At 46.6% G+C, this 24,909-nt stretch overlaps 1 protein-coding gene and 13 non-coding genes across 15 annotated transcripts in view; 3 read left to right on the plus strand and 11 right to left on the minus strand.

Annotated features, from left to right (window-relative positions):
- Positions 1-24,909, plus strand: part of myrfl (myelin regulatory factor like) — a 250,410-nt gene that overhangs the window by 88,206 nt on the left and 137,295 nt on the right. The gene's annotated exons all lie outside the window — the stretch shown is intronic.
- trnam-cau (transfer RNA methionine (anticodon CAU)) lies at positions 209-281 on the minus strand. The gene has a single exon. It is a non-coding gene; the product is annotated as a tRNA-Met (tRNA).
- On the minus strand, positions 4,484-4,556 carry trnam-cau (transfer RNA methionine (anticodon CAU)). Its single transcript has one exon. It is a non-coding gene; the product is annotated as a tRNA-Met (tRNA).
- trnam-cau (transfer RNA methionine (anticodon CAU)) lies at positions 7,048-7,120 on the minus strand. The gene has a single exon. It is a non-coding gene; the product is annotated as a tRNA-Met (tRNA).
- On the minus strand, positions 7,903-7,975 carry trnam-cau (transfer RNA methionine (anticodon CAU)). Its single transcript has one exon. It is a non-coding gene; the product is annotated as a tRNA-Met (tRNA).
- trnam-cau (transfer RNA methionine (anticodon CAU)) lies at positions 8,758-8,830 on the minus strand. The gene has a single exon. It is a non-coding gene; the product is annotated as a tRNA-Met (tRNA).
- trnam-cau (transfer RNA methionine (anticodon CAU)) lies at positions 9,613-9,685 on the minus strand. The gene has a single exon. It is a non-coding gene; the product is annotated as a tRNA-Met (tRNA).
- Positions 11,323-11,395, minus strand: trnam-cau (transfer RNA methionine (anticodon CAU)). Its single transcript has one exon. It is a non-coding gene; the product is annotated as a tRNA-Met (tRNA).
- trnam-cau (transfer RNA methionine (anticodon CAU)) lies at positions 12,178-12,250 on the minus strand. Its single transcript has one exon. It is a non-coding gene; the product is annotated as a tRNA-Met (tRNA).
- On the minus strand, positions 13,033-13,105 carry trnam-cau (transfer RNA methionine (anticodon CAU)). Its single transcript has one exon. It is a non-coding gene; the product is annotated as a tRNA-Met (tRNA).
- Positions 13,888-13,960, minus strand: trnam-cau (transfer RNA methionine (anticodon CAU)). The gene has a single exon. It is a non-coding gene; the product is annotated as a tRNA-Met (tRNA).
- Positions 14,743-14,815, minus strand: trnam-cau (transfer RNA methionine (anticodon CAU)). Its single transcript has one exon. It is a non-coding gene; the product is annotated as a tRNA-Met (tRNA).
- Positions 24,622-24,693, plus strand: trnae-uuc (transfer RNA glutamic acid (anticodon UUC)). Its single transcript has one exon. It is a non-coding gene; the product is annotated as a tRNA-Glu (tRNA).
- trnay-gua (transfer RNA tyrosine (anticodon GUA)) lies at positions 24,782-24,868 on the plus strand. The gene is given in 2 exon segments: positions 24,782-24,818; positions 24,833-24,868. It is a non-coding gene; the product is annotated as a tRNA-Tyr (tRNA).

The following is a 24,909-nucleotide window of genomic DNA, read 5'->3' on the forward strand; positions in this document are numbered from 1 at the left end:
CTCCGAACGCCAAGCGACAACGTGACAGGAATGGGAGCATCTTACCATCATTGCTTCAGATTCAGGTAATGTTCTTTGAACTTCACGCCACCATGCCTCCAGAGGAGCTGTAGCCTCTTTTGCCCCCAGGAAACATGAACCACACGGAAGGGGATAAAAAATGCCGCCCAGTCATCTAAGCGCTCCCGTGTGCTAAAAGATACCACCCTGCCCCATGTGAGGCTCGAACTCACGACCTTCAGATTATGAGACTGACGCGCTGCCTACTGCGCCAACGAGGCAGACTGCTAGAACTGTTCAAACTGTGAAACACTAGCTTCCATATCACGGTGCTGCAGTGTGTCTCCTAGGAGACAGGTTGGACCAGGTAAACATGTCTGGATGGCTGAGCAGTCTAAATCGCTGTGGTCAGGTCACAGCCTCCTCTGGAGGTGTGGGTTCGATTCCCATTTGTGACAAACGTGATCTTTGGCTATGAGTTCAGGATTAAGTCTTTAACTCTCTGGCACCATGTCTGAGTGAGACAATAACACTGACAAAGCAGCGCATCAATCTCTTTGCGCCAAAGTTCATGCAGCGTAGCAGTGTCCCTGGCAGCCTTTATGGGCACTTAAGACTGTAAGTTTAAAGGCATTTGTGATCAAGGCATTGTCAACAGCAACTCGGAGAAGCATGTGAACAAAACAATGGACGAGGGCTTTAATGCAAGTGCACCGAAAGGGGATTTAAAGAACTGTCTTGGAATGCCCTGTAGTGGAATGTCCTGGGATGCCGTTGATTTTTAAGGTAATGGGACTTGCAGAACTTTTCGTGAATTCCTCACACACTGTTAATTCATGACATTTGATAGATCCATTCCGAACGTCAAGCGACAACGTGACAGGAATGGGAGCATCTTACCATCATTGCTTCAGACTCAGGTAATGTTCTTTGAACTTCACGCCCCCATGCCTCCAGAGGAGCTGTTGCCTCTTTTGCCCCCAGGAAGCATGAACAACACGGAAGGGGATAAAAAATGCTGCCCAGTCATCTGAGCGCTTCCGTGTGCCAAAAGGTACCACCCTGCCCCGTGTGAGGCTCGAACTCACGACCTTCAGATTATGAGACTGATGCGCTGCCTACTGCGCCCACGCGACAGACTGCTAGAACAGTGCAAACTGTAAATCACCAGCTTTCATATCACGGTGCTGTAGTGTGTCTCCTAGGAGACAGCTTGGACCAGGTAAACATGTCTGGATGGCTGAGCAGTCTAAATTGCTGTGGTCAGGTCACAGCCTCCTCTGGAGGTGTGGGTTCGATTCCCATTTGTGACAAACGGGATCTTTGGGTATGAGTTCAGGATTAAGTCTTTAACTCTCTGGCACCATGTCTGAGTGAGACAATAACACTGACAAAGCAGCGCATCAATCTCTTTGCGCCAAAGTTCATGCAGCATAGCAGTGTCCCTGGCAGCCTTTATGGGCACTTAAGACTGTAAGTTTAAAGGCTTTTGTGATCAAGGCATTGTCAACAGCAACTCGGAGAAGCATGTGAACAAAACAATGGACGGGGGCTTTAATGCAAGTGCACCGAAAGGGGATCCAAAGAACTGTCTTGGAATGCCCTGTAGTGGAATGTCCTGGGATGCCGTTGATTTTTAAGGTAATGGGATTTGCAGAACTTTTCGTGAATTCCTCACACACTGTAAATTCATGACATTTGATAGATCCACTCCGAACGCCAAGCGACAACGTGACAGGAATGGGAGCATCTTACCATCATTGCTTCAGATTCAGGTAATGTTCTTTGAACTTCACGCCACCATGCCTCCAGAGGAGCTGTAGCCTCTTTTGCCCCCAGGAAACATGAACCACACGGAAGGGGATAAAAAATGCCGCCCAGTCATCTAAGCACTCCCGTGTGCTAAAAGATACCACCCTGCCCCATGTGAGGCTCAAACTCACGACCTTCAGATTATGAGACTGACGCACTGCCTACTGCGCCAACGAGGCAGACTGCTAGAACTGTTCAAACTGTGAAACACTAGCTACCATATCACGGTGCTGCAGTGTGTCTCCTAGGAGACAGGTTGGACCAGGTAAACATGTCTGGATGGCTGAGCAGTCTAAATCGCTGTGGTCAGGTCACAGCCTCCTCTGGAGGTGTGGGTTCGATTCCCATTTGTGACAAACGTGATCTTTGGCTATGAGTTCAGGATTAAGTCTTTAACTCTCTGGCACCATGTCTGAGTGAGACAATAACACTGACAAAGCAGCGCATCAATCTCTTTGCGCCAAAGTTCATGCAGCGTAGCAGTGTCCCTGGCAGCCTTTATGGGCACTTAAGACTGTAAGTTTAAAGGCATTTGTGATCAAGGCATTGTCAACAGCAACTCGGAGAAGCATGTGAACAAAACAATGGACGAGGGCTTTAATGCAAGTGCACCGAAAGGGGATTTAAAGAACTGTCTTGGAATGCCCTGTAGTGGAATGTCCTGGGATGCCGTTGATTTTTAAGGTAATGGGACTTGCAGAACTTTTCGTGAATTCCTCACACACTGTTAATTCATGACATTTGATAGATCCATTCCGAACGTCAAGCGACAACGTGACAGGAATGGGAGCATCTTACCATCATTGCTTCAGACTCAGGTAATGTTCTTTGAACTTCACGCCCCCATGCCTCCAGAGGAGCTGTTGCCTCTTTTGCCCCCAGGAAGCATGAACAACACGGAAGGGGATAAAAAATGCTGCCCAGTCATCTGAGCGCTTCCGTGTGCCAAAAGGTACCACCCTGCCCCGTGTGAGGCTCGAACTCACGACCTTCAGATTATGAGACTGATGCGCTGCCTACTGCGCCCACGCGACAGACTGCTAGAACAGTGCAAACTGTAAATCACCAGCTTTCATATCACGGTGCTGTAGTGTGTCTCCTAGGAGACAGCTTGGACCAGGTAAACATGTCTGGATGGCTGAGCAGTCTAAATTGCTGTGGTCAGGTCACAGCCTCCTCTGGAGGTGTGGGTTCGATTCCCATTTGTGACAAACGGGATCTTTGGGTATGAGTTCAGGATTAAGTCTTTAACTCTCTGGCACCATGTCTGAGTGAGACAATAACACTGACAAAGCAGCGCATCAATCTCTTTGCGCCAAAGTTCATGCAGCATAGCAGTGTCCCTGGCAGCCTTTATGGGCACTTAAGACTGTAAGTTTAAAGGCTTTTGTGATCAAGGCATTGTCAACAGCAACTCGGAGAAGCATGTGAACAAAACAATGGACGGGGGCTTTAATGCAAGTGCACCGAAAGGGGATCCAAAGAACTGTCTTGGAATGCCCTGTAGTGGAATGTCCTGGGATGCCGTTGATTTTTAAGGTAATGGGATTTGCAGAACTTTTCGTGAATTCCTCACACACTGTAAATTCATGACATTTGATAGATCCACTCCGAACGCCAAGCGACAACGTGACAGGAATGGGAGCATCTTACCATCATTGCTTCAGATTCAGGTAATGTTCTTTGAACTTCACGCCACCATGCCTCCAGAGGAGCTGTAGCCTCTTTTGCCCCCAGGAAACATGAACCACACGGAAGGGGATAAAAAATGCCGCCCAGTCATCTAAGCACTCCCGTGTGCTAAAAGATACCACCCTGCCCCATGTGAGGCTCAAACTCACGACCTTCAGATTATGAGACTGACGCACTGCCTACTGCGCCAACGAGGCAGACTGCTAGAACTGTTCAAACTGTGAAACACTAGCTACCATATCACGGTGCTGCAGTGTGTCTCCTAGGAGACAGGTTGGACCAGGTAAACATGTCTGGATGGCTGAGCAGTCTAAATCGCTGTGGTCAGGTCACAGCCTCCTCTGGAGGTGTGGGTTCGATTCCCATTTGTGACAAACGTGATCTTTGGCTATGAGTTCAGGATTAAGTCTTTAACTCTCTGGCACAATGTCTGAGTGAGACAATAACACTGACAAAGCAGCGCATCAATCTCTTTGCGCCAAAGTTCATGCAGCGTAGCAGTGTCCCTGGCAGCCTTTATGGGCACTTAAGACTGTAAGTTTAAAGGCATTTGTGATCAAGGCATTGTCAACAGCAACTCGGAGAAGCATGTGAACAAAACAATGGACGGGGGCTTTAATGCAAGTGCACCGAAAGGGGATCCAAAGAACTGTCTTGGAATGCCCTGTAGTGGAATGTCCTGGGATGCCGTTGATTTTTAAGGTAATGGGATTTGCAGAACTTTTCGTGAATTCCTCACACACTGTTAATTCATGACATTTGATAGATCCACTCCGAACGCCAAGCGACAACGTGACAGGAATGGGAGCATCTTACCATCATTGCTTCAGACTCAGGTAATGTTCTTTGAACTTCACGCCCCCATGCCTCCAGAGGAGCTGTTGCCTCTTTTGCCCCCAGGAAGCATGAACCACACGGAAGGGGATAAAAAATGCTGCCCAGTCATCTGAGCGCTTCCGTGCGCCAAAAGGTACCACCCTGCCCCATGTGAGGCTCGAACTCACGACCTTCAGATTATGAGACTGACGCGCTGCCTACTGCGCCAACGAGGCAGACTGCTAGAACTGTGCAAACTGTAAATCACCAGCTTTCATATCACGGTGCTGTAGTGTGTCTCCTAGGAGACAGCTTGGACCAGGTAAACATGTCTGGATGGCTGAGCAGTCTAAATTGCTGTGGTCAGGTCACAGCCTCCTCTGGAGGTGTGGGTTCGATTCCCATTTGTGACAAACGTGATCTTTGGGTATGAGTTCAGGATTAAGTCTTTAACTCTCTGGCACCATGTCTGAGTGAGACAATAACACTGACAAAGCAGCGCATCAATCTCTTTGCGCCAAAGTTCATGCAGCGTAGCAGTGTCCCTGGCAGCCTTTATGGGCACTTAAGACTGTAAGTTTAAAGGCATTTGTGATCAAGGCATTGTCAACAGCAACTCGGAGAAGTTTTGAACAAAACAATGGACGGGGGCTTTAATGCAAGTGCACCGAAAGGGGATCCAAAGAACTGTCTTGGAATGCCCTGTAGTGGAATGTCCTGGGATGCCGTTGATTTTTAAGGTAATGGGATTTGCAGAACTTTTCGTGAATTCCTCACACACTGTTAATTCATGACATTTGATAGATCCACTCCGAACGCCAAGCGACAACGTGACAGGAATGGGAGCATCTTACCATCATTGCTTCAGACTCAGGTAATGTTCTTTGAACTTCACGCCACCATGCCTCCAGAGGAGCTGTAGCCTCTTTTGCCCCCAGGAAACATGAACCACACGGAAGGGGATAAAAAATGCCGCCCAGTCATCTAAGCGCTCCCGTGTGCTAAAAGATACCACCCTGCCCCATGTGAGGCTCGAACTCACGACCTTCAGATTATGAGACTGACGCGCTGCCTATAGCGCCAACGAGGCAGACTGCTAGAACTGTTCAAACTGTGAAACACTAGCTTCCATATCACGGTGCTGCAGTGTGTCTCCTAGGAGACAGGTTGGACCAGGTAAACATGTCTGGATGGCTGAGCAGTCTAAATCGCTGTGGTCAGGTCACAGCCTCCTCTGGAGGTGTGGGTTCGATTCCCATTTGTGACAAACGTGATCTTTGGCTATGAGTTCAGGATTAAGTCTTTAACTCTCTGGCACCATGTCTGAGTGAGACAATAACACTGACAAAGCAGCGCATCAATCTCTTTGCGCCAAAGTTCATGCAGCGTAGCAGTGTCCCTGGCAGCCTTTATGGGCACTTAAGACTGTAAGTTTAAAGGCATTTGTGATCAAGGCATTGTCAACAGCAACTCGGAGAAGCATGTGAACAAAACAATGGACGAGGGCTTTAATGCAAGTGCACCGAAAGGGGATTTAAAGAACTGTCTTGGAATGCCCTGTAGTGGAATGTCCTGGGATGCCGTTGATTTTTAAGGTAATGGGACTTGCAGAACTTTTCGTGAATTCCTCACACACTGTTAATTCATGACATTTGATAGATCCATTCCGAACGTCAAGCGACAACGTGACAGGAATGGGAGCATCTTACCATCATTGCTTCAGACTCAGGTAATGTTCTTTGAACTTCACGCCCCCATGCCTCCAGAGGAGCTGTTGCCTCTTTTGCCCCCAGGAAGCATGAACAACACGGAAGGGGATAAAAAATGCTGCCCAGTCATCTGAGCGCTTCCGTGTGCCAAAAGGTACCACCCTGCCCCGTGTGAGGCTCGAACTCACGACCTTCAGATTATGAGACTGATGCGCTGCCTACTGCGCCCACGCGACAGACTGCTAGAACAGTGCAAACTGTAAATCACCAGCTTTCATATCACGGTGCTGTAGTGTGTCTCCTAGGAGACAGCTTGGACCAGGTAAACATGTCTGGATGGCTGAGCAGTCTAAATTGCTGTGGTCAGGTCACAGCCTCCTCTGGAGGTGTGGGTTCGATTCCCATTTGTGACAAACGGGATCTTTGGGTATGAGTTCAGGATTAAGTCTTTAACTCTCTGGCACCATGTCTGAGTGAGACAATAACACTGACAAAGCAGCGCATCAATCTCTTTGCGCCAAAGTTCATGCAGCATAGCAGTGTCCCTGGCAGCCTTTATGGGCACTTAAGACTGTAAGTTTAAAGGCTTTTGTGATCAAGGCATTGTCAACAGCAACTCGGAGAAGCATGTGAACAAAACAATGGACGGGGGCTTTAATGCAAGTGCACCGAAAGGGGATCCAAAGAACTGTCTTGGAATGCCCTGTAGTGGAATGTCCTGGGATGCCGTTGATTTTTAAGGTAATGGGATTTGCAGAACTTTTCGTGAATTCCTCACACACTGTAAATTCATGACATTTGATAGATCCACTCCGAACGCCAAGCGACAACGTGACAGGAATGGGAGCATCTTACCATCATTGCTTCAGATTCAGGTAATGTTCTTTGAACTTCACGCCACCATGCCTCCAGAGGAGCTGTAGCCTCTTTTGCCCCCAGGAAACATGAACCACACGGAAGGGGATAAAAAATGCCGCCCAGTCATCTAAGCACTCCCGTGTGCTAAAAGATACCACCCTGCCCCATGTGAGGCTCGAACTCACGACCTTCAGATTATGAGACTGACGCACTGCCTACTGCGCCAACGAGGCAGACTGCTAGGACTGTTCAAACTGTGAAACACTAGCTACCATAACACGGTGCTGCAGTGTGTCTCCTAGGAGACAGGTTGGACCAGGTAAACATGTCTGGATGGCTGAGCAGTCTAAATCGCTGTGGTCAGGTCACAGCCTCCTCTGGAGGTGTGGGTTCGATTCCCATTTGTGACAAACGTGATCTTTGGCTATGAGTTCAGGATTAAGTCTTTAACTCTCTGGCACAATGTCTGAGTGAGACAATAACACTGACAAAGCAGCGCATCAATCTCTTTGCGCCAAAGTTCATGCAGCGTAGCAGTGTCCCTGGCAGCCTTTATGGGCACTTAAGACTGTAAGTTTAAAGGCATTTGTGATCAAGGCATTGTCAACAGCAACTCGGAGAAGCATGTGAACAAAACAATGGACGGGGGCTTTAATGCAAGTGCACCGAAAGGGGATCCAAAGAACTGTCCTGGAATGCCCTGTAGTGGAATGTCCTGGGATGCCGTTGATTTTTAAGGTAATGGGATTTGCAGAACTTTTCGTGAATTCCTCACACACTGTTAATTCATGACATTTGATGGATCCACTCCGAACGCCAAGCGACAACGTGACAGGAATGGGAGCATCTTACCATCATTGCTTCAGATTCAGGTAATGTTCTTTGAACTTCACGCCACCATGCCTCCAGAGGAGCTGTAGCCTCTTTTGCCCCCAGGAAACATGAACCACACGGAAGGGGATAAAAAATGCCACCCAGTCATCTAAGCACTCCCGTGCGCTAAAAGATATCACCCTGCCCCATGTGAGGCTCGAACTCACGACCTTCAGATTATGAGACTGACGCACTGCCTACTGCGCCAACGAGGCAGACTGCTAGAACTGTTCAAACTGTGAAACACTAGCTACCATATCACGGTGCTGCAGTGTGTCTCCTAGGAGACAGGTTGGACCAGGTAAACATGTCTGGATGGCTGAGCAGTCTAAATCGCTGTGGTCAGGTCACAGCCTCCTCTGGAGGTGTGGGTTCGATTCCCATTTGTGACAAACGTGATCTTTGGCTATGAGTTCAGGATTAAGTCTTTAACTCTCTGGCACAATGTCTGAGTGAGACAATAACACTGACAAAGCAGCGCATCAATCTCTTTGCGCCAAAGTTCATGCAGCGTAGCAGTGTCCCTGGCAGCCTTTATGGGCACTTAAGACTGTAAGTTTAAAGGCATTTGTGATCAAGGCATTGTCAACAGCAACTCGGAGAAGCATGTGAACAAAACAATGGACGGGGGCTTTAATGCAAGTGCACCGAAAGGGGATCCAAAGAACTGTCTTGGAATGCCCTGTAGTGGAATGTCCTGGGATGCCGTTGATTTTTAAGGTAATGGGATTTGCAGAACTTTTCGTGAATTCCTCACACACTGTTAATTCATGACATTTGATAGATCCACTCCGAACGACAAGCGACAACGTGACAGGAATGGGAGCATCTTACCATCATTGCTTCAGACTCAGGTAATGTTCTTTGAACTTCACGCCCCCATGCCTCCAGAGGAGCTGTTGCCTCTTTTGCCCCCAGGAAGCATTAACCACACGGAAGGGGATAAAAAATGCTGCCCAGTCATCTGAGCGCTTCCGTGCGCCAAAAGGTACCACCCTGCCCCGTGTGAGGCTCGAACTCACGACCTTCAGATTATGAGACTGACGCGCTGCCTACTGCGCCAACGAGGCAGACTGCTAGAGCTGTGCAAACTGTAAATCACCAGCTTTCATATCACGGTGCTGTAGTGTGTCTCCTAGGAGACAGCTTGGACCAGGTAAACATGTCTGGATGGCTGAGCAGTCTAAATTGCTGTGGTCAGGTCACAGCCTCCTCTGGAGGTGTGGGTTCGATTCCCATTTGTGACAAACGTGATCTTTGGGTATGAGTTCAGGATTAAGTCTTTAACTCTCTGGCACCATGTCTGAGTGAGACAATAACACTGACAAAGCAGCGCATCAATCTCTTTGCGCCAAAGTTCATGCAGCGTAGCAGTGTCCCTGGCAGCCTTTATGGGCACTTAAGACTGTAAGTTTAAAGGCATTTGTGATCAAGGCATTGTCAACAGCAACTCGGAGAAGCATGTGAACAAAACAATGGACGGGGGCTTTAATGCAAGTGCACCGAAAGGGGATCCAAAGAACTGTCTTGGAATGCCCTGTAGTGGAATGTCCTGGGATGCCGTTGATTTTTAAGGTAATGGGATTTAAAGAACTTTTCGTGAATTCCTCACACACTGTTAATTCATGACATTTGATAGATCCACTCCGAACGCCAAGCGACAACGTGACAGGAATGGGAGCATCTTACCATCATTGCTTCAGACTCAGGTAATGTTCTTTGAACTTCACGCCACCATGCCTCCAGAGGAGCTGTAGCCTCTTTTGCCCCCAGGAAACATGAACCACACGGAAGGGGATAAAAAATGCCGCCCAGTCATCTAAGCGCTCCCGTGTGCTAAAAGATACCACCCTGCCCCATGTGAGGCTCGAACTCACGACCTTCAGATTATGAGACTGACGCGCTGCCTACTGCGCCAACGAGGCAGACTGCTAGAACTGTTCAAACTGTGAAACACTAGCTTCCATATCACGGTGCTGCAGTGTGTCTCCTAGGAGACAGGTTGGACCAGGTAAACATGTCTGGATGGCTGAGCAGTCTAAATCGCTGTGGTCAGGTCACAGCCTCCTCTGGAGGTGTGGGTTCGATTCCCATTTGTGACAAACGTGATCTTTGGCTATGAGTTCAGGATTAAGTCTTTAACTCTCTGGCACCATGTCTGAGTGAGACAATAACACTGACAAAGCAGCGCATCAATCTCTTTGCGCCAAAGTTCATGCAGCGTAGCAGTGTCCCTGGCAGCCTTTATGGGCACTTAAGACTGTAAGTTTAAAGGCATTTGTGATCAAGGCATTGTCAACAGCAACTCGGAGAAGCATGTGAACAAAACAATGGACGAGGGCTTTAATGCAAGTGCACCGAAAGGGGATTTAAAGAACTGTCTTGGAATGCCCTGTAGTGGAATGTCCTGGGATGCCGTTGATTTTTAAGGTAATGGGACTTGCAGAACTTTTCGTGAATTCCTCACACACTGTTAATTCATGACATTTGATAGATCCATTCCGAACGTCAAGCGACAACGTGACAGGAATGGGAGCATCTTACCATCATTGCTTCAGACTCAGGTAATGTTCTTTGAACTTCACGCCCCCATGCCTCCAGAGGAGCTGTTGCCTCTTTTGCCCCCAGGAAGCATGAACAACACGGAAGGGGATAAAAAATGCTGCCCAGTCATCTGAGCGCTTCCGTGTGCCAAAAGGTACCACCCTGCCCCGTGTGAGGCTCGAACTCACGACCTTCAGATTATGAGACTGATGCGCTGCCTACTGCGCCCACGCGACAGACTGCTAGAACAGTGCAAACTGTAAATCACCAGCTTTCATATCACGGTGCTGTAGTGTGTCTCCTAGGAGACAGCTTGGACCAGGTAAACATGTCTGGATGGCTGAGCAGTCTAAATTGCTGTGGTCAGGTCACAGCCTCCTCTGGAGGTGTGGGTTCGATTCCCATTTGTGACAAACGGGATCTTTGGGTATGAGTTCAGGATTAAGTCTTTAACTCTCTGGCACCATGTCTGAGTGAGACAATAACACTGACAAAGCAGCGCATCAATCTCTTTGCGCCAAAGTTCATGCAGCATAGCAGTGTCCCTGGCAGCCTTTATGGGCACTTAAGACTGTAAGTTTAAAGGCTTTTGTGATCAAGGCATTGTCAACAGCAACTCGGAGAAGCATGTGAACAAAACAATGGACGGGGGCTTTAATGCAAGTGCACCGAAAGGGGATCCAAAGAACTGTCTTGGAATGCCCTGTAGTGGAATGTCCTGGGATGCCGTTGATTTTTAAGGTAATGGGATTTGCAGAACTTTTCGTGAATTCCTCACACACTGTAAATTCATGACATTTGATAGATCCACTCCGAACGCCAAGCGACAACGTGACAGGAATGGGAGCATCTTACCATCATTGCTTCAGATTCAGGTAATGTTCTTTGAACTTCACGCCACCATGCCTCCAGAGGAGCTGTAGCCTCTTTTGCCCCCAGGAAACATGAACCACACGGAAGGGGATAAAAAATGCCGCCCAGTCATCTAAGCACTCCCGTGTGCTAAAAGATACCACCCTGCCCCATGTGAGGCTCGAACTCACGACCTTCAGATTATGAGACTGACGCACTGCCTACTGCGCCAACGAGGCAGACTGCTAGAACTGTTCAAACTGTGAAACACTAGCTACCATATCACGGTGCTGCAGTGTGTCTCCTAGGAGACAGGTTGGACCAGGTAAACATGTCTGGATGGCTGAGCAGTCTAAATCGCTGTGGTCAGGTCACAGCCTCCTCTGGAGGTGTGGGTTCGATTCCCATTTGTGACAAACGTGATCTTTGGCTATGAGTTCAGGATTAAGTCTTTAACTCTCTGGCACAATGTCTGAGTGAGACAATAACACTGACAAAGCAGCGCATCAATCTCTTTGCGCCAAAGTTCATGCAGCGTAGCAGTGTCCCTGGCAGCCTTTATGGGCACTTAAGACTGTAAGTTTAAAGGCATTTGTGATCAAGGCATTGTCAACAGCAACTCGGAGAAGCATGTGAACAAAACAATGGACGGGGGCTTTAATGCAAGTGCACCGAAAGGGGATTTAAAGAACTGTCTTCGAATGCCCTGTAGTGGAATGTCCTGGGATGCCGTTGATTTTTAAGGTAATGGGATTTGCAGAACTTTTCATGAATTCCTCACACACTGTTAATTCATGACATTTGATAGATCCATTCCGAACGTCAAGCGACAACGTGACAGGAATGGGAGCATCTTACCATCATTGCTTCAAACTCAGGTAATGTTCTTTGAACTTCACGCCACCATGCCTCCAGAGGAGCTGTAGCCTCTTTTGCCCCCAGGAAGCATGAACCACACGGAAGGGGATAAAAAATGCTGCCCAGTCATCTGAGCACTCCCGTGTGCCAAACGGTACCACCCTGCCCCGTGTGAGGCTCGAACTCACGACCTTCAGATTATGAGACTGACGCGCTGCCTACTGCGCCAACGAGGCAGACTGCTGGAGATGTTCAAACTGTGAAACACCAGCTTCCATATCACGGTGCTGCAGTGGGGCTCCTAGGAGACAACTTGGACCAGGTAAACATGTCCGCGTGGTTGAGCGGTCTGAATCGCTGTGGTCAGATCGTAGCCTGCTCTGGAGGTTTGGGCTGGATTCCTGTTTTTGACAAACGTGATCTTTGGCTATGAGTTCAGGATTAAGTCTTTAACTCTCTGGCACCATGTCAGATTGAGACAATAACACTGACAAAGAAGCGCATCAATCTCTTTGCGCCAAAGTTCATGCAGCGTAGCAGTGTCCCTGGCAGCCTTTATGGGCACTTAAGACTGTAAGTTTAAAGGCTTTTGTGATCAAGGCATTGTCAACAGCAACTCGGAGAAGCATGTGAACAAAACAATGGACGGGGGCTTTAATGCAAGTGCACCGAAAGGGGATCCAAAGAACTGTCTTGGAATGCCCTGTAGTGGAATGTCCTGGGATGCCGTTGATTTTTAAGGTAATGGGATTTGCAGAACTTTTCGTGAATTCCTCACACACTGTAAATTCATGACATTTGATAGATCCACTCCGAACGCCAAGCGACAACGTGACAGGAATGGGAGCATCTTACCATCATTGCTTCAGATTCAGGTAATGTTCTTTGAACTTCACGCCACCATGCCTCCAGAGGAGCTGTAGCCTCTTTTGCCCCCAGGAAACATGAACCACACGGAAGGGGATAAAAAATGCCGCCCAGTCATCTAAGCACTCCCGTGTGCTAAAAGATACCACCCTGCCCCATGTGAGGCTCGAACTCACGACCTTCAGATTATGAGACTGACGCACTGCCTACTGCGCCAACGAGGCAGACTGCTAGAACTGTTCAAACTGTGAAACACTAGCTACCATATCACGGTGCTGCAGTGTGTCTCCTAGGAGACAGGTTGGACCAGGTAAACATGTCTGGATGGCTGAGCAGTCTAAATCGCTGTGGTCAGGTCACAGCCTCCTCTGGAGGTGTGGGTTCGATTCCCATTTGTGACAAACGTGATCTTTGGTTATGAGTTCAGGATTAAGTCTTTAACTCTCTGGCACAATGTCTGAGTGAGACAATAACACTGACAAAGCAGCGCATCAATCTCTTTGCGCCAAAGTTCATGCAGCGTAGCAGTGTCCCTGGCAGCCTTTATGGGCACTTAAGACTGTAAGTTTAAAGGCATTTGTGATCAAGGCATTGTCAACAGCAACTCGGAGAAGCATGTGAACAAAACAATGGACGGGGGCTTTAATGCAAGTGCACCGAAAGGGGATTTAAAGAACTGTCTTCGAATGCCCTGTAGTGGAATGTCCTGGGATGCCGTTGATTTTTAAGGTAATGGGATTTGCAGAACTTTTCATGAATTCCTCACACACTGTTAATTCATGACATTTGATAGATCCATTCCGAACGTCAAGCGACAACGTGACAGGAATGGGAGCATCTTACCATCATTGCTTCAAACTCAGGTAATGTTCTTTGAACTTCACGCCACCATGCCTCCAGAGGAGCTGTAGCCTCTTTTGCCCCCAGGAAGCATGAACCACACGGAAGGGGATAAAAAATGCTGCCCAGTCATCTGAGCACTCCCGTGTGCCAAACGGTACCACCCTGCCCCGTGTGAGGCTCGAACTCACGACCTTCAGATTATGAGACTGACGCGCTGCCTACTGCGCCAACGAGGCAGACTGCTGGAGATGTTCAAACTGTGAAACACCAGCTTCCATATCACGGTGCTGCAGTGGGGCTCCTAGGAGACAACTTGGACCAGGTAAACATGTCCGCGTGGTTGAGCGGTCTGAATCGCTGTGGTCAGATCGTAGCCTGCTCTGGAGGTTTGGGCTGGATTCCTGTTTTTGACAAACGTGATCTTTGGCTATGAGTTCAGGATTAAGTCTTTAACTCTCTGGCACCATGTCAGATTGAGACAATAACACTGACAAAGAAGCGCATCAATCTCTTTGCGCCAAAGTTCATGCAGCGTAGCAGTGTCCCTGGCAGCCTTTATGGGCACTTAAGACTGTAAGTTTAAAGGCATTTGTGATCAAGGCATTGTCAACAGCAACTCGGAGAAGCATGTGAACAAAACAATGGACGAGGGCTTTAATGCAAGTGCACCGAAAGGGGATCCAAAGAACTGTCTTGGAATGCCCTGTAGTGGAATGTCCTGGGATGCCGTTGATTTTTAAGGTAATGGGATTTGCAGAACTTTTCGTGAATTTCTCACACACTGTTAATTCATGACATTTGATAGATCCACTCCGAACGCCAAGCGACAACGTGACAGGAATGGGAGCATCTTACCATCATTGCTTCAGACTCAGGTAATGTTCTTTGAACTGCACGCCACCATGCCTCCAGAGGAGCTGTAGCCTCTTTTGCCCCAAGGAAACATGAACCACACGGAAGGGGATAAAAAATGCCGCCCAGTCATCTAAGCGCTCCCGTGTGCTAAAAGATACCACCCTGCCCCATGTGAGGCTCGAACTCACGACCTTCAGATTATGAGACTGACGCGCTGCCTACTGCGCCAATGAGGCAGACTGCTAGACCTGTTCAAATTGTGAAACACCAGCTTCCATATCACGGTGCTGCAGTGTGTCTCCTAGGAGACAGCTTGGACCAGGTAAACATGTCTGGATGGCTGAGCAGTCTAAATCGCTGTGGTCAGGTCACAGTCTGCTCTGGAGGTGTGGGTTTGAATCCTGTTTTTGACAAACGTGATCTTTGGCTATGAGTTCAGGATTAAGTCTTTAACTCTCTGGCACCACGTCTGAGTGAGACAATAACACTGACAAAGCAGCGCATCAATCTCTTTGCGCCAAAGTTCATGCAGCGTAGCAGTGTCCCTGGCAGCCTTTATGGGCACTTAAGACTGTAAGTTTAAAGGCATTTGTGATCAAGGCATTGTCAACAGCAACTCGGAGAAGCATGTGAAGAAAACAATGGACGAGGACTTTAATGCAAGTGCACCGAAAGGGGATCCAAAGAACTGTCTTGGAATGCCCTGTAGTGGAATGTCCTGGGATGCCGTTGATTTTTAAGTTAATGGGATTTGCAGAACTTTTCGTGAATTCCTCACACACTGTTAATTCATGACATTTGATAGATCCACTCCAAACGTCAAGCGACAACGTGACAGGAATGGGAGCATCTTACCATCATTGTTTCAGACTCAGGTAATGTTACTTGAACTTCACGCCACCAGGCCTCTGGAGGAGCTGTAGCCTCTTTTGCCCCCAGGAAGCATGAACCACACGGAAGGGGATAAAAAATGCCACCCAGTCATCTGATCGCTCCCGTGTGCCAAAAGGTACCACCCTGCCCCGTGTGAGGCTCGAACTCACAACCTTCAGATTATGAGACTGACGCGCTGCCTACTGGGCCAACGAGGCAGAATGTTGAAACTGTGCATACTGTGAAACACCAGCTTCCATATCACGGTGCTGCAGTGTGGCTCCTAGGAGACAGCTTGGGCCAGGTAAATATGTCAGGATGGCTGAGCGGTCTAAGTCACTGTGGTCATGTTGCAGCTTCTTGTGGAGGAGTGGGTTCGATTCCCACTTCTCACATATGTGATCTTTGGCTTTTATGGCAGGCTTCAGTCTATAACTCTCTGGCACCAATAACACTGACAAAGCAGCGCATCAATCTCAGTGCAAGCTAGGGCTTTTATTGGGCCGGGCCAATAGCTCGGGAGGTTGAGTAATGAGGCCAAAATCATGTCGTGTTTCCACTGTCGGGCTAGTACAGGGATGGACAAACTTGATCCTCGAGGGCTGGTGTCCCTGCAGAGTTTTGTTCCAACACTAGTCAAACACACCTGAACAAACTAATCAGTGTCTTCAAGATCACTTGAACTCTATAGGGAGGTCTGTTTGAATAGGGTTGGAGCTAAACTATGCAGGACACTGGCCCTCCAGGATCAAGTTTGCCCACACCTGGGCTAGTAGCTCGCAGCGCGTCACGTAAACACTGCCCCCAGAAGGTTCCCCGAATCAAACGTCACACAACCCGCCCACTTCAGCAGGAATCAGGCAGATAAAGCACACCATGGAATCATCACGAAACGAAACCATTAAAATGAAGATAACCAAAACAAACAAATGACACGTTACTGTACAGCAGTACATTATTTGTCTATAAGCACAGACCTGCGTATTACCATTCATTACATTTGTTTAGTCACCGACCGACTGTTGGCATTGTGCATCGAGTGCTCTCGCCACTGACGAGTGACCCAGCACAGTCAGCGCACATATAAATAATACAAAACCACATGAAATTCTGCGTTATAACTAGGTATAAAATGTATTTTATAACATCCTTGTTTTGATAGACGTTGTGTTAATTGTTTCAGGACATAAGAGCGAGCAGCCTAAAAAATATAGACATAGTATTTGTTGCGCTCAGCAGCTATTCACTAACAGTGTTGGGAGTAATTTGTTACAAAAGTAATGTATTACAGTAATGTATTACATTTTCCTGTAACGCAGTAGTGTAAGGCATTACTAATACATTTTCAGTAATATTTTACTCGGTACATGTTTAGTAACGCGTGCGTTACAACACACTTTTCGCCCGCAAGACATTAACAAATAAAAAATCCTGCAGTTCTATTTCTTGTTCGTGGCTAGAGAATATATGCGCGTGCAGTCATTAATCTCCCTCTGGCTATGGGACCTTTGACTTACTTTACTTTGAACGCAGAATGATTTCAGCTTCTGAGCTCAAGGTCAGGGGCTATTGACTCAGCCCGGTTTGCAGTACGCGCAGCGGAAAATAGATGAAAATGGCATAAGACAGTGCATTCGCGAGACGGACGTAAGTGCATATGGCGTTATTTCACTGACAAATGTCGTAAGCTCATTCATGTAATACGAGCGAGTGAACGTGCCGGTTTCCTCTGTGGACAAAACTCCTCGCGTTAACTCAACACTAGCTGGGCTGCTCACATGCTAACGACCTTCTCTCGCTCCGTCAGATGATGCAGACTCACAATCTGTGCCTTGTGTTTCCTCTTCCTTTCGTTCTGTTGCTCTCCAGAGATCCTCCTATTTGATTGTTAACCCAAGAATTTTGATATGGTTTATATATTGCTACACTATTTACTTACAGGTTAAGATAAATTCTATAATAAATACTAGTGTTTTTGAGTGTAAGGTATACTGCCTATGTTTTAGGCTAGCATTTACAATGAATGCTTAAGCATACTGTCATATTAAGAATAGTGAACTCATAAAATTAAATATAAAGTGTAGTTTTACTACAGTAAAGTGTGGTGAATTGTAGTACAATCTACCCCATATTGTAAAAAAAATACAGCACTGGATCAATTGTTTATATTACACTTGTTGTGTTACCATAGCAACTATAGTAGGAGGAGAAGCACTTTACCATCGAGACCAGAAGCCTGTAAGTACATTTAAAACTTGTTTCAGTTGTTGTGTATGGTTTGAGGACTTGTTTTCAGCTGTTTGTGTAAAGTTGTAGGACATTTAAACTTGCTTTCAGCTGTGTATAGTACAAGAACTGTTTAGTCACTGTTTCCTTGGTTACTATAAGAGCTTGTGTAGCGAACGCAGACGGTTTCGCGTCGTCCGCCTCAGTTTCGGCCCTTGTTTTGACTCGGGAGGCGTGTCCAAACGCCAGGTAACCACTATATAGTGAGCACGCTAGCATTAGTCGGCAGGAGAAGCACTTAACCATCGAGACCAGCAGCCTGTAAGTAAATTTAAGACTTGTTTCAGTTGTTGTGTATGGTTTGAGGACTTGTTTTCAGCTGTTTGTGTAAAGTTGTAGGACATTTAAACTAGCTTTCAGCTGTGTATAGTACAAGAAGTGTTTTGCCACTGTTTCCTTGGTTATTATAAGAGCTTGTGTAGCGAACGCAGACGGTTTTCGCGTCGTCCGCCTCAGTTTCGGCCCTTGTTTTGACTCGGGAGGCGTGTCCAGCTGAATTCAATCAGCTAGTGCTTTGGGGTTATATAAAGAACTATTTCGCGGCAGCGGTCGCGGCAGCCTCGTGTGAAGACCGCCTTGTGTGAAGACCGACGAGTGTAAAGACCATCGACTCTACCTGCGCGACTAAGACCGACGAGTGTAAAGACCATCGACTCTACCTGCGCGACTAAGACCGACGAGTGTAAAGACCATCGACTCTACCTGCGCGACTAAGACCGACGAGTGTAAAGACCATCGACTCTACCTGCGCGACTAAGACCGACGAGTGTAAAGACCATCGACTCTACCTGCGCGACTAAGACCGACGAGTGTAAAGACCATTGACTCTACCTGCGCGACTCCACCGAGCAAAGACACCAACAAAGCACTTGAGTACTTTACTTTCTTGTTTTACTTTATCTTTACACTTATTTTTGTTGTCAGTGCATGTTTATTATGTGTTTTCTAATTCCTGTTGTTACTAACACTCGCAAAACATGGGAGGTACGCTGCAGGCATAATCCTCACAACCTTCGTTCAATACATGTATCTGCTATTCCACAACTCTCTCTCTCCGTGGGCCTCTGGAATTGTCAATCAGCTGTTAACAAGGCAGATTTTATCACCTCCATAGCGACATATTCTGACTATAATCTCATGGCTCTAACTGAGACCTGGTTGAGGCCGGAGGACACTGCTACACATGCTACTCTTTCTGCTAATTTCTCTTTTTCCCACACTCCTCGTCAGACAGGGAGAGGGGGTGGGACTGGATTACTAATTTCCAAAGAATGGAAATTTACTCTGATACCGTCCCTGCCAACAATCAGCTCCTTTGAATTCCATGCAGTCACCATTGTCCACCCCTTCTACATAAATGTGGTTGTCATCTACCGCCCACCAGGTAAATTAGGTCACTTCTTAGATGAACTGGATGTTCTTCTCTCATCTTTTTCTAATATTGACACTCCCTTGTTGGTGCTAGGTAACTTCAACATTTACGTTGACAAACCGCAAGCTGCAGACTTTCAGACTCTGCTTGCTTCTTTTGACCTAAAAAGAGCACCTACTTCTGCTACCCACAAATCAGGTAATCAGCTAGACCTTATTTACACACAACACTGCTTCACTGATCAAACAATAGTAACTCCACTACAAATATCGGATCAATTCCTTCTGCCTCTCAACATCCACATTACTCCTGAGCCGCCACACACTCCAACACTGGTTACCTTTTGCAGAAACATACGATCTCTCTCACCCAATAGACTATCCACCATTGTTTCAGACTCTCTTCCTCCATCTTGCAAACTCTCTGCACTTGATTCGAACAGTGCCACTGATACACTCTGCTCCACACTAGCATCATGTCTAGACCGATTATGTCCTCTTGCATCCAGGCCAGCCCGTGCCAGTCCTCCTGCACCCTGGCTCTCGGATGCTCTCCGTGAGCATCGCTCAAAACTTCGGGCTGCAGAGAGAATTTGGCGGAAAACTAAAAATCCTGCACAGCTCTTAACATACCAAACTCTTCTGTCCTCTTTCTCAGCTGAGGATACTTCTGCAAAGCAGACATATTACCGTCTGAAAATCAACAATGCCACTAATCCTCGCCTACTTTTTAAAATATTTTCCTCCCTCCTCTATCCTCCTCCTCCACCCGCATCCTCCACACTTACTACTGATGACTTTGCTACATTCTTTTGCACCAAAACTGAAAAATCAGTGCTTAATTTGCTGCACCTACAACAAACACGCAAGATACACCACCAACACCACACACACTCACCTCTTTTTCTCAGCTCTCTGAGTCTGAGGTGTCCAAACTCGTGCTATCTAGCCATGCAACCACCTGTCCACTCGATCCCATTCTCTCTCATCTCTTGCAAGCCATCTCTCCTGCAGTCATACCAACACTGACTCACATAATCAACACATCTCTTGACTCTGGTTTATTCCCCACTTCATTTAAGCAGGCTAGGGTAACCCCACTGCTAAAGAAACCCAACCTGGACCATACGCTACTTGAAAACTACAGACCAGTATCCCTGCTTCCATTCATGGCCAAGATTCTTGAGAAAGTAGTGTTCAATCAAGTCCTGGACTTTCTTACTCAAAACAATCTCATGGACAACAAGCAATCCGGCTTTAAGAAAGGCCACTCAACTGAGACTGCCCTGCTCTCGGTCGTGGAGGATCTCAGACTGGCTAAAGAAGACTCTAAATCATCAGTCCTCAATTTGCTGGACTTGTCAGCTGCTTTTGACACTGTCAACCACCAGATCCTGCTATCTACGCTCGAGTCACTGGGCGTTGAGGGCACTGTTATACAATGGTTCAGATCTTACCTCTCTGACAGGTCATTTAGGGTGTCTTGGAGGGGAGAGGTGTCCAACCTACAGCATCTAAACACTGGGGTACCTCAAGGCTCTGTTCTTGGGCCACTTCTCTTCTCCATCTACACATCATCTCTAGGACCAGTCATCCAGAGACATGGATTCTCCTACCACTGCTATGCTGATGATACTCAGCTATACCTCTCTTTTCAACCTGATGATCCCTCGGTTCCAGCTTGCATCTCAGCCTGCCTGTTGGATATTTCACACTGGATGAAAGATCATCATCTTCAGCTGAACCTCGTGAAAACGGAAATGCTTGTAGTTTCTGCCAACCCGACTCTACACCATAACTTTTCAATCCAGATGGATGGGGCAACCATTACTGCATCCAAAATGGTGAAAAGCCTTGGAGTAACGATTGATGACCAACTAAACTTCTTTGACCACATTTCTAGAACTGCTCGATCGTGCAGATTCGCACTCTATAACATCAGAAAGATCCAACCCTTTTTATCTGAACATGCAGCTCAACTCCTTGTTCAAGCTCTTGTTCTCTCCAAACTGGAATACTGCAACTCTCTACTAGCTGGGCTTCCAGCTAACTCTGTCAAGCCTCTTCAACTGCTCCAGAATGCAGCAGCACGAGTGGTCTTCAATGAACCTAAACAAGCACATGTCACTCTGCTGCTAGTCCGTTTGCACTGGCTGCCAGTTGCTGCTCACATCAAATTCAAAGCCCTGATGTTTGCCTACAAAGTGACTTCTGGCCTTGCTCCTTCTTATCTGCTTTCACTTCTGCAGATCTATGTGCCCTCCAGAAACTTGCGTTCTGTGAATGAACGTCGCCTCGTGGTTCCATCCCAAAGAGGGAAGAAATCACTTTCGCGAACGCTCACGCTCAATCTGCCCAGTTGGTGGAATGAACTCCCTAACTGCATGAGAACAGCAGAGTCACTCGCTATTTTCAAGAAACGACTAAAAACTCAACTATTTAGTCTCCACTTCACTTCCTAAATCTGCAATTGCCTCTCTGAATATCACACTAACTGTACCCCAAAAAACAAAAACAAAAAAAAAACTAATACTTCCCTTCTTAGACTTTACAGACCTGAAACTTGCCTATAGCACTTATTCATTGTTGCTCTTAGTTGTGTAAATTGCTTTCTTGTCCTCATTTGTAAGTCGCTTTGGATAAAAGCGTCTGCTAAATGACTAAATGTAAATGTAGTATTACCACAACAGAGTAATTAAAGTACTTAATGACAATATGTGTGTTCAGGGGCCGTGTGGAACAGCTTCTTCTCAAAATGAAGAGGATGGCAGGGAAAATGTCCTCCACAATCTCATCAACAATGTGGAAGACAACAGACACTAGTTCACTTTATTTTAGTTGCCATAAAAAAATGTGATTGATAATGAGATTTATTTGAAGAGTGAATAGTACAGTAGGCTATAATACCTTATCAAGTGTTTCTATTAGTCACATTTCTGCTTGCTTTAGTTTATATTTTTGTCTAAATGCTTTTTATTTGAAATATCTCATCATATAACATACAGCCAACAATGTTATGGTTTATTAGATTAAAAATTATAAGTCTATTTTAGTATTTTGGTTATTGTTAATAAATAGTGTACTAATGTAATTCACATCAAAAAGCTTGAAAGGAAGAGGGAACACAAGACACAAATTGTGAGTTTGCATATAATCTCACTGAGAGAGCAGTGTACTGAGGGCATGCAAGAAAATTTGTGCGTGAGCGGTGCATATTTGTGAGATTGTGAGAATTTGTGTGTAAGCAGCGTATGTGAGAGCTCGCAAGCAGTTTTGTCCACAAACAGGAAATCGATGCACAAACATTATACTGAGAAAGCTGTTCATCATGCTCACTTTGTGCAGGACGATTTTGTGTTGTAAACCACTTGAATGTAAAGTAAATACAATAATGGCAACAATAAGAAAAGAAACAAAATCTGCATTTTGTCATGGCATTGGAGTTTACATATCGGCCTGTTGTGTCTAATATGAATAAAGCCAAGCCATTCACAGATATTGCCAGATAATCACTTTACCTCTACCATACTTTTAACAGATCATGTGTAATTCTGGCTGTCATCCTTTCTTGCATTGTCTTGAGCCATCACATTGCCAAATATATACTATATTGTTAGTAGCCTGGAGAGGTCAGAGTCATTCTGCTACATCAAATCACTTTCTACTGGATGTAAAATGCTCATTATAGAACATTATAGAATTTTACAATGTTAAGTTCTAATTCTGTAGTTATTTTGATGAAAGTAACTAAAAAGTAATAAAAGAGTAATGTAACATATTAGAATTCTGAGACAGTAATATTGTAAGGTAAGGGATTACATTTAAATAACAGAAATAAGTAATCTGTAATGTATTACAGTTTCGAAGTAACTTGCACAACACTGTTCACTAAAGCTCTACATTTAAAGTTTCATTTATAAATTAGACCACACCATATAAAAACATAAACACTTGTTTGAGGATATGGAACACATTTTGTGTTTGGACTTTCCCCGATGCGTTTAAAGCGGCGTTGCGGAAGACTGGCTCGCTCTGGGCTTTTTGCCTTGCTGTCAGTCAGTGCACTGCGGTCGCCGTTTGCCCCTGCCGGAGTTGTTCGGTTCTACTCTGGAGTGAATCGAGTTTCTGGGGCCGCCAGCACAGAGCCCGTGGGGTGCTCCCCTGGCTTCAAAGGCTGCCCCAACTGCTCTCATGTCTTGGTCCTGTACATCCCTCGGGACTTCCAGAATAAAGCAGTACAGCCAGTCTCCTTTGAAGACGCCAGTGACAGCTTGTAGACCAAAATGTTTGCTGTGAGGCTAAGGCGTTCTACTGCAGCACAGATACACGTACGTAAAAGCAGACAAGATTCAAAAACAAAGTGCCAACCCCAAACAAGGTTCCAGTCAAAATGACCATCTCAGACAAGTGTGAGCAATGCTTCAGTCTCTGTTATATGTCTGCAAATATGCCACACAGTGCAGATGCTCATACTAATGAAAAGGAAGTTACCTGACTGAGAAAGGTATAAATAGAAATCGGAGCCTGCGCCAAATGGCCTGGTCAGCTCCAAGTGTGTGAAACTTAGGCGCCAAGTGGGCTGTACAAACCTCCTGGAGTTTCATTCATTTAACGTCTCCTACAAGACACTGCGTCCAGCCTATTATGTTAGAATGTCAAACCTACCCCAATCCTAAACCCAAGCTCAAAGTTTCCTGCTGCGTTTTATGGACCTCCAAACTTACCCCCAACTCTAAACCCAACCTCACAGTAACAAACCTCCATGTGGTTTTCATTCATTCAATGTCCTGTACATGGCACAGAATACAACCTATTGCATTTTACTAATATCACACCTACCCCAGCCCCAGGGCCAACCTCACAGTAATCTGCTGTTTTGTGTTCAGTTTTACACCTAGCCCAACCCTAAACACAACCTCAGAGTAACCAGTTTCTATTTTCTTTATTTTTATGACTGTCTACTACAGCTACATCAATCGCAAACCCAGCCTACTTGTGGCATAAGTGCTTACCACTTAGAGGTCAGCCAGCCAACTTGCAGTGTAATCTCCTCCACTTGTAGATCTCTGAGCTGCAGCAACACCTAAGTGCTCTGACACAAAGACATAAAAGAAACCATTGCTTTTAACCTCCTCTTGGAGAGGAGAGAGTCTCCGACCCTGGATCTCAGGTCTTCTGTGGAGGGACTGTCAGGAATCCTGTGAGAGCATCCCATCCACACAACCTCTCGCCATAAAAACAAAGCAGAACGTGTGGTGAAGGAACTCCGGGTTGACAAAGCCTTGTCCTTGCTTCAAGCAGTTTGCTAACAAGGTGCTGAACAGAGCGCCGGTGGCACAAAGGATAACGCTTGTGACGATGGATCAGAAGATTGTAGGTTACGGAAACTAAGAAACTGTGCATGAGAACGTGCGTGAGTGTATGAGTGGCACTTGAGCAAGCGGAGCAGGGAAGTGCGGGCGGTCAGAAAGAACTGGAGTTTGTGCCAAGACTGGGTCTCAAAAGTGGCAGTTCCCATATGGTCTAGCGGTCAGGATTCCTGGTTTTCACCCAGGCGGCCCGGGTTCGACTCCCGGTATGGGAAGGCTTGAGTGCTTTTGCTTCTGTCCTTTTCGGCCAGCAGTCGGACTGCAGCGACCTTGTAGGGTGTTGTTGTGTAAGTGCCTCGTAAGCCTTCGATAGCTCAGTTGGTAGAGCGGAGGACTGTAGGTGGGATGTTGGCAATCCTTAGGTCGCTGGTTCGACTCCGGCTCGAAGGAGGCCTTTTGCGCTCAGCCCTGCTTTCTTGCCTTTGCCCAGT

Source organism: Danio rerio, chromosome 4 (genome assembly GCF_052040795.2).
Source record: "Danio rerio strain M-AB ecotype USA chromosome 4, GRCz13ab, whole genome shotgun sequence".
Classification (NCBI taxonomy): domain Eukaryota; kingdom Metazoa; phylum Chordata; class Actinopteri; order Cypriniformes; family Danionidae; genus Danio; species Danio rerio.